Source organism: Chinchilla lanigera, unplaced genomic scaffold (genome assembly GCF_000276665.1).
Source record: "Chinchilla lanigera isolate Chin_1 unplaced genomic scaffold, ChiLan1.0 scaffold00028, whole genome shotgun sequence".
Classification (NCBI taxonomy): Eukaryota; Metazoa; Chordata; class Mammalia; order Rodentia; family Chinchillidae; genus Chinchilla; species Chinchilla lanigera.
The window spans coordinates 17,738,128-17,746,303 of NW_004955429.1; the positions used below are offsets into that span (position 1 = coordinate 17,738,128).

The following is an 8,176-nucleotide window of genomic DNA, read 5'->3' on the forward strand; positions in this document are numbered from 1 at the left end:
CCAGGACCTCACGGCAAAGGGACCAGCAGCAGGGGTGCGAGTAACCGCTGCAGGTTGGTGGCCCTGGTAGGTGTGGTCTGGTTGATGGGCACCTCAGGACCACTCTCCCTAGCCCCAGGCACCGAGTCGCTGAGGTGACACCTCCAGAGGGCATCTTGTCGAGGATGGACTGATCCAGGGCCACCACGGTTTGGGGATTGCTTAGCCCCTGTCACAGGGGTTGACCCCCCACCCCTGACCTGAAAGGAAGGGACATCACAGGGAGGGCAGGGTCATAGCCACCTCCCCAGCCCTGCCTCCACCTCCCCTGCCTCAGGTCAGAAGCTGGGGGCTGGGTCCCCTGGGCGCCATGTGTGTGGCTGCCCAGCCTCCCCCTCAGACAGGCTGACGAGGTTGATGCCAGGCAGATGGCGAGCAGATCAGGACACTGCGCTGAGCTCCGGGTGCCTTGGCCTCTGCAGGTCTTTCCTGCGCACCGTGTGCCACTCTGGCCCCAGACGCTGCCCAGTGGGGCATGAAGACACCCGGGTGACGCCTTAGCCGGGGAGGGCCTGTGTGTGTTCCATGCAGGCATGAGACCCAAGGTCTTCACCCGAGCTACATCACAGCCTATTTTATTTTGTTTTCATTTGACAAGTCTTGCCAAGGTGCTAACTTGCTCAGCCTGGGCTCAAACTTGCAACCCTCCTACCTCAGCCTCCCAGAGTGCTAGGACTGTAGACTACCCACCCTGCGCCCCATAGACCTGGGTGCTACGAGGCAGTACCCTGGGGAGAGAGAACAGGCTCTGTTGGAGGGTGCTGGCCACTCACACCGCAGGCAGAGGGGCTGCGGGATCAGGCGGCTGTGTCCCTCTAATAGCCTGCAGTTGGCGGCCTCCCCACTGTCCTGATGTCACGCTGTGCCGCAGGTGGGTGCCGAGGGTGCGGGCGGCTGCGAACAGCTCTGCCCACTCCGGCCCTTCCTCTTCCTTCCTCCTTCCTGCTCCTGGTGCCCGGACAAACATCTTGTGCCTGATTCTGCCTGGGTCAGTGCTTCCGGCCTCAGTGCTGGCGAAGCCACTGGGGTCAGTGGGGAGAGAGTGAGTGGAGAAGGGCCTCGCCCTGCAGGCCCCTGTGTCCCGGAGTCTCGAGGTCCTGCCACCTCGAGCTACGAGCGCAGCCCCGTGGGCTCAGTACCCATCGGATTCCACCCTATGCCCCAAGGGCAGATGGAGCTCAGGCAGTGAGGTGCTCTGCTCCCCGAGGGGCCACAGTGCAGGGGCCGTGGTGAGTGCAGCACGGCAGCCCTGCCACACGCCCAAGCCCCCTCCTGGACACAGGTCCTGGGCACAGATCTCAGACGCTGTGCTGGGTGCTCATCCGGCCAGGCACCCCAGGGGTCAGAGCGGGACAGGAAGCCTTGGGAGCCTCCTGCCAGGCAGCCGAGGCCCATGGGCCACTTCCTGTTCCCCTCATTCTGAGCCTCCTGTCCCCCTCGTCTGCTCCCTGGGGTGGATCCAGGAGTGGACACTTCCTGCCGAGGAGAGGAGGGAGGTGGGTTGAAATTCGAGAGCCGTGCACAGCGGTAGCCAGATGTGCGGGGGACGCTGCCTGCCATCCTCCCTGGCCGCCCCTGCAACCCTGGCCGCAGCTGCTGGGCTCTGTGGGGCACATAGGGGTTCTCCACCACGGGCACCGACCCCTCCCCTCCCCTCCCTGCGGGTCTGCTTAGGTCCACTGTCCCGTCCTGTCCAACGTCCACAGGCCGAGGTTTTGCCAAGGAAACCCCGGCCGCAATGAGCTTGGCTTTGTGTTTGAGGCAGGATTTGGAGCCTGGACAACAGCACTGATGTTATCTTCCTTCTGAGCGGGTTCTCTTCATCGGGGAGCGGGGGCCAGGCTCCTGCCTGGGCTTCCTTCCGGCCTGCGGATGATGAGGGGAGGTGGGGAGGAGGAGATGACTGCCCTGCGTCTGCACGCCAGGGCGCTCCCGCGGGCCTGCCTGGGGAGAGGCTGCGCCGGGCCCCAGAGCGACACCCACAGAGGACTCAGGGGCCTCCGTCTACCCAGGGGTCGTGATTTGGGGCGGGGCTGCTGGAGAGAAAGCCAAGCGGAGGGTAGGCAGACTCAGAGGGAGGCCTGGGCCGGAGCCCATTGCTATGCGACCCTGGGCACAGTATGCCTCTCCGGGCCTCAGCGTCCCTCTCCCTGAGGCAGCAGAGGCCGCCTGGCTGAGCTGCTGCGAGCATCCCTAGGGGGTGAGGCGGGACCCCTGCACACAGGCCGTACCCCACCTCCCAGCAGCCCCGCCCGGCCCCCCAGTCACACGGCGCAGCGTGAGGTGGGCACTGCGGCGTGTGGAGGTCCAGGCCCCATGCGGGTGTCCTGAGCCCAGCCCAGAGTGGCCGAGGGCCGGCGAGGACAGAGAGGGCCAGCAGGGCCGCCGCCCAGGCCTTGTGTCCCCCGTCCTGCCCGACCTCAGGCGCAAGCTCATCCCCAAGGCCAGCGTTCACCGGACAGCAGCTGACAATCACATGGTGCCTCAGCAACGCCTCCCGACAACCAGGGAAACTGAGGCACGAGCCAAAGCAAAGCCTGAGGGAGCGGTGGGTGGGGCGTTCCGCCGGCACACTCGGCAGCTGTAACACGGGTCTGGGGTGACCAGACGGGGTGCCTGCCCTGCTTCCCTCCCCGTCTGTGCTTTGGGCTTCAGGGACGTGACAGGCTGCAGCCCATGTCCCCACGACCCAGGGCCCCTACCCGTCCAGGCTGTGGCTGCCACGCCTTGGCCTCCCCCCACACAGCACATCCCCCGCTCATAGCTTCTCCTCCAAGTTTATTTTCTGAGATACGGCCTCATGTTTTAGCCCAGTCTGGCCTTGAACTCATAGTGATCCTCTTGCCTCAGCCTCCAAGTCCTGGGATCACAGGGGTGCACCATCACACGGAGCTCCCATTTATTTTTAACACAAATAATTCTTGGAAACCTAGAAAATTCATACAAAGCCCACCCCCATCCAGGGGTCATGTGTCTGGGGGTTCCACTGCCTCTCCTGAATGTGCCTCACATCCCTGGAGGTGGTGCCCTGCCAAGACAGGGGGAAGTGAGGCTGCGGGGGAGGTGCAGCCCAGCCCATGGGAAGCAGAAGCGCCCACACCATCTGCCCCCCCCCCCGCACCCACAGTGCAGACCGGCTGGGTACACCCCGCCCACCCAGCCACCCCAGGCTGTGGGAGAACAGCCCCGCCCCTCCCGGGAGCTCCACCTGGCCAGTGGGGCAGGGGTTTGGGCCCGAGGGTGACATCCGGACCCTGCAGCTGCCAGTCACCACCCACACTTGCGCACCTGCTCATGGCCCCAGCAGTTGTGGAATCCCTGTGACCCGGGCTGGCCCTGGCCTCTGTGGTGGGCCCAAGCGCCCCTCTGCTCATGGGGGTGACGGTGACCACTGCAGGTCCCAAGTGGGGAGGACGACGATGCTGCCCTCACCGCCTCTGTCCCCACCCCACCCTGGCCTCCTTCCTGCAGCGGTGTCACCTCCACCACCCCTCGCGAGCACCGCTTCCTGCTGGTGCTGGGGGAGGCTGGGCAGGCTCGGGAGCCGCTCATGGCCACCCCCACCATCACCTCGCGGGGCAGGGCGCGGGCGTGGAGGGCCTGGCAGGGCGCCTTGTGCCCTCCACAGACATCGATCACAGATCACACTGCAGATATTGCCCCCAGGCAGGGGCTGCACGGCGCTCCCAGACTGCAAGGCACACAGAGCTGATGAGGGAGCATCTCCCGTTTTACCCAAGCTGGCTCCAGGGGCTGAGCTTGCAGAAAGTGGACAGGAAAGGCCCCTCGGGAAGTGGCATCTGGCTGGAGGGACGACAGATGGGGGAAGGGACAGGATGTCCGGGCTCCTGGGTGGTGGGGACCTGAGGATTCGAGAAACCAGGACATACCGGCTGGAGCTCTGGCTCTGCTGCTTGCCCAGGGGACACAGCCATTTGGGCTAGGCCCGGGGTGCAGGGAACTTTCACTTGAAAAAAGCAGGCAGGGACAGCAGAAGTCAGAGCAAGGCCTGGAGCATCTGCCCAGGCCCCGAGAGTCCCCAGCCTCCATCTCCCCCAGCTTGGCGAGAGCGAAGGCCAAGGGCCAGTGGCTTGGGCGTGAGACCCCACCCCTCTGCACGTGCTGCCCCCCACGGGTCCCCCTGATGCCCCCACCTAGCACCATGTGGCAGGGCCTCACCCTCAGCCCAAGCCACAGTCCCTTTTGTCCAGGTGGCCACTCCGCACATGCTGGCAGCTTCTATCCAGATGGACGGGTTTCCCCAGCTGAGCCAATAGGCCTGGCCCCTGCCATGTGCCAGGCAGAGGTGCCCATCTCTACCGCCTGCACTGGGCACTGCAGGCACAACCAGCAGATGCCACCAGGCAACCTACTGCCCTGCAGGGAGCCTGCGTGCAGAGGCCTATGCCCTCTCCAGCCAGTGGGAATGATAGGTGGGGCCTGGAGCGCAGAGAGCACGTCATCATGCATTTTCCTGGTGAGCCTGGGTGAATCGAGCCCCTGCCGGTAACGGGACACAGGTAACCCCTGCATGGCCCAGCTTGAGTCACACCTGGCAAAGGAGCCACTGCAAGACCCACTGTCCCTGGTGGGGCACAGGGCAGTGAGGGTATCCAGGGTTGAGGGGTTGGGACTGGGGGACACCAGGGCACAGCCAGGGGTAGGACTGGGGGACTCCTGGGCCTCTGGGTGCAGCTTCTCAGTAGGGACGGGGAAGTACAGGCCGGGGATGGCGGCTCATCCCAGGACAGCTGGCTGCGGTCAGCAGGGCCGCTTTTGAGTAAGGAGCAGTGATGTCACCCAAAAGTCCCTGAGGAACCACTTCCAAGTTCCTCAGCAGACGGGCTCCACCAGGGGAAGCCAGGCTGAGCTGCCGCGCGCCTCAGCACGGAGCACTCCCAGACCAGGGCTGGGCCACGCAAGGTCAGAGCTAGCACTCAGGGCCCCAGGAGACACACAAGGTCAGAGCTAGCACTCAGGGCCCCAGGAGACACACAAGAAGGAAACACGTCTGGAGCAGGCCAGGGAGACTGAGGCAGACCTGGGCCCTGCTGGCCATGCATGGGAGCCCCATGTGAGCACTCAGCCCTCGCCCTCCCTTTCCCTTTGCAGACCCAGAGCCCAGGTGGGTCCTTCTGGTGTCACCAAGGGGGGCCCTGACAGGGCGGCAGCTCTGTCTGCACAGCTGCCTGGGGGTATCAGGGGAGAAAAGGCTTCTCCAATGCTCATGGAGCATGTGGGGGAACATGTGCCTGGCCAGGGCTCAGATACCCTTCTGGGTCAGCGCCTACCAGCAAGTGCCAGGCCCTGGGTCCCCTCCCAGGTGCGGCAAAGGAAAGCAGGGCTCTGCCACCTCCAGCTGGTGGGTATGGGCAAATCACGCCCCCCCAGCATCCCCCCAACCCCGCTCATAAATGGGGGGATCAGGTCACCATGGGAGGGCTACTGCAGGTTTAAATAAACTCACGTGTGCCAGGCACTCAGGCCTGGGTGCCTCCAGAAGGGCCGAGGCGCCTCAGCTGCCTTCATTTATTCTGTCTGCAGCCTCTGTGCCACCTGGCCAGGACTCAGTTTACCCGTCCAGCAGCCAGTGGCCCTGGCTCTCTCACAAAGCCTGGCCGGGAAGTGGCGCACACAGTAGGACCATACACCCCAGGCCTCCCTCCTGTCCTGTGTCCTGTCTCAGGGCTGGGCCGTGGGTGGAGCCGGGAGCCCTCTCGGTGGCGCTGGACAGAGGCCTCAGTGTGGAGCTGTGGCCCAGCACAGCGGCCCATGACGGGGTGTCTGAGAATGCCGCCCATTGTCCCCGCACAGAGCACAAAGGCTGGGGCTGAGGCCAGGCGCCCGCCGTGGGCGTGTGTCCCCCAGCCACAGAGGGCAAGGACACGAGTGTCAGAGGGCACCGCTTGCACCCAGGAATGAGAACCATTTCCTGCACCCCAGGGGTGGCAGGAGGGTGCTCTGGCACCTGGGGTGCCCAGGACATGGGAGGAGGAACCCGGCTCTCCGCGGAGCTGGGGCCCATGGGGAGCGTCTGTGATGAGTGTGCGCCGTGACTTCAGGCATCCCCCCAGATCACAGACACGGGGGGTCGCGGACAGGTGCCACCTCGCTCACTGCCAGGGCTCAGAGCCATGGCGAAGGGCAGGGCCAGGTGAGTAGGGAGCCGCTGGCCGGGTCCTGGCACTGTCTTCAGCACCTTCCTGCCCATGAGGCGCAGGGAGGAACCGCATGTCAGAAGTGCTTCCTGCAGGGAAACGGCGGGCCGGCGGGCGGAAGGCGGGAAGGGGACAGGGCGCGGGCCAGCTCGCCCACTGTTGTTTTTCCAGTTGAAGAAGAAAAACATTTCCACCTCCTCCCCCTCCCCGGCCCAGACACTGGGGTGGCCTGCGCACGGAGGGGAAGGGCTGGGAACGGGTGTGGGGAAGGCCCACCCGCCACCCCAAGACTGGACGGGGACGTCTCCCACACTGATGTCACCTTGGTGTTGCATGAGGCCCCGTGCCCGGCGCCAGATTCTCAGGAAGTCCCCGTCACTGTGCGCGTGGAAGGCAGCGGGCACCACAGCAGGCTGTGAGCTCTTCCTACAGAGGAGGGACAGTGACACACGTAACCACCACAGCCCATTTCCACAGCCACAGGCGCTCGCCTGCCTGGAGTTGGCACCTGTGACACACCCTCCCCTCAGCCCTCAGACCCCTTTGGGAGCGTGCCCTGGCACCCAGCACGGCCAAGACCTGGGGTGGGCTCCCTCCTCCTCTGCGCCCTGCCCCACCAGGAGCCCCAGGTCTGCATTCTATTCCTCCCCTGCTAGCGCCTCTCTGTCCTCCACCCAGGAAAGGGCTCGAAGACCCTGGCCCTGCTGGGTGGGTGTGGATGCAGTGGCGCTGCTGGCCTGGGCTTTGGCCTCCAGTGGACCAGGGCTTGCCAAGTGCCTGTGACATTTGGCCTGCATGCTCTGTTAGGATGGCTCCCAGGGGTCACAGGGGGCCTTCCAGGGGTGAGAATGCCATTAGGATGGGTCTCTTTTTTTTTTTTTGCATTTTTCCTTTGAGAGAAGGTCTTGCTGTGTGATCCCGGCTGGCCTTGAACTCAAGTGATCCTCCTGCTTCAGCCTCCTGAAGGCTGGGATGACAGGCATACATCACCACGCCTGGCAGGATGGTCCCCACCTTACAGGCAAGGACACTGAGGCTCAGAGAGGGACACCTCTGCCTGTGGTCACACAACACCTCCTCCCTGCAGTCTGTGCGAGGAGGCCACTCTGGAGTCCAAACCAGCCGGACACCCCATGGAGGCCCCAGTCTTGATTAGCGGCAGGAAATCGTCCAGGGCCAGACAATGGCTGTGGTGAGCGCATTTTCCTCAGGGCTCTGTGGGGGGAGCTGCAGGATCGGAGGGAGAGGAAGGAAGGAAGGAAGGAGGAGGAGGGAAGAGAGTGGAGGAGATGAAGCTGGGGCGCAGAGCCGGGGGAGGGGCACAGGTGGCACCGTGGCGCAGGACCACCACCACCACCACCACCCCGCCCCCCGGCTGGCCGGGTGTGCGAGGGGGCCTCGGTTTCCGGCCCGTGCCTGCGAGCAGCCTCGGGTGCTGGGCACAGCAGAGTCCTGCCCTTCCTTCCTGCAGGGCGGGGCGCACGGGCCTGAGCTTCGAGGCCCCCATGCACTGGGGCCCTGCCCTCTACCCCTGGGTCTCAGTGGCTGCATCTGAGAGCTGGGGGAGCAACAGCCCGACTTGAGAGCGAGTCCGGGTACCGCCTGTCCCGTCGTGGGTCCCCTCAGTCCGTGCGCAGTGCCCGGTCGGTGCCCACGGAGCGCAGCTCCGGGAACCCAGACGCGTCCTCGCTAGCAGACCCCCGAGCCCTGGGCCCAGCTCCCTGCAAACCCGTCCTGAAGGGCCTAGAGTTCCCGTCTGGTGGCCTTGGGGTGCCGTGCAGGGGCTGGGGTCGGGGGGAGGGGGGCAGCGAGGGGTGGAGACAGGCCGCGCAGGGGACGGGAAGGGGACAGGGATCGCGCCAGGCGAGTTCTGGCGGGTAACGGGCAAGCGGTGGGGAGACGGTAGGGGACCGCGCGCGGCGTGGGGAGGGTGGACACGCGCGGGAGGGGCGGGGCCCGGAGTCCTGGGGGCGGGCTGG

The 8,176-nt window shown here is 65.3% G+C and overlaps 1 long non-coding RNA gene across 1 annotated transcript; it reads right to left on the reverse strand.

Annotated features, from left to right (window-relative positions):
• Positions 1-2,800: 2,800 nt before the first annotated feature.
• LOC102012458 lies at positions 2,801-8,124 on the reverse strand. The gene is made up of 2 exons (XR_001234510.1): positions 4,219-8,124; positions 2,801-4,006 (listed from the first exon to the last, which is right to left on the reverse strand). It is a non-coding gene; the product is annotated as an uncharacterized LOC102012458 (long non-coding RNA).
• Positions 8,125-8,176: the final 52 nt, after the last annotated feature.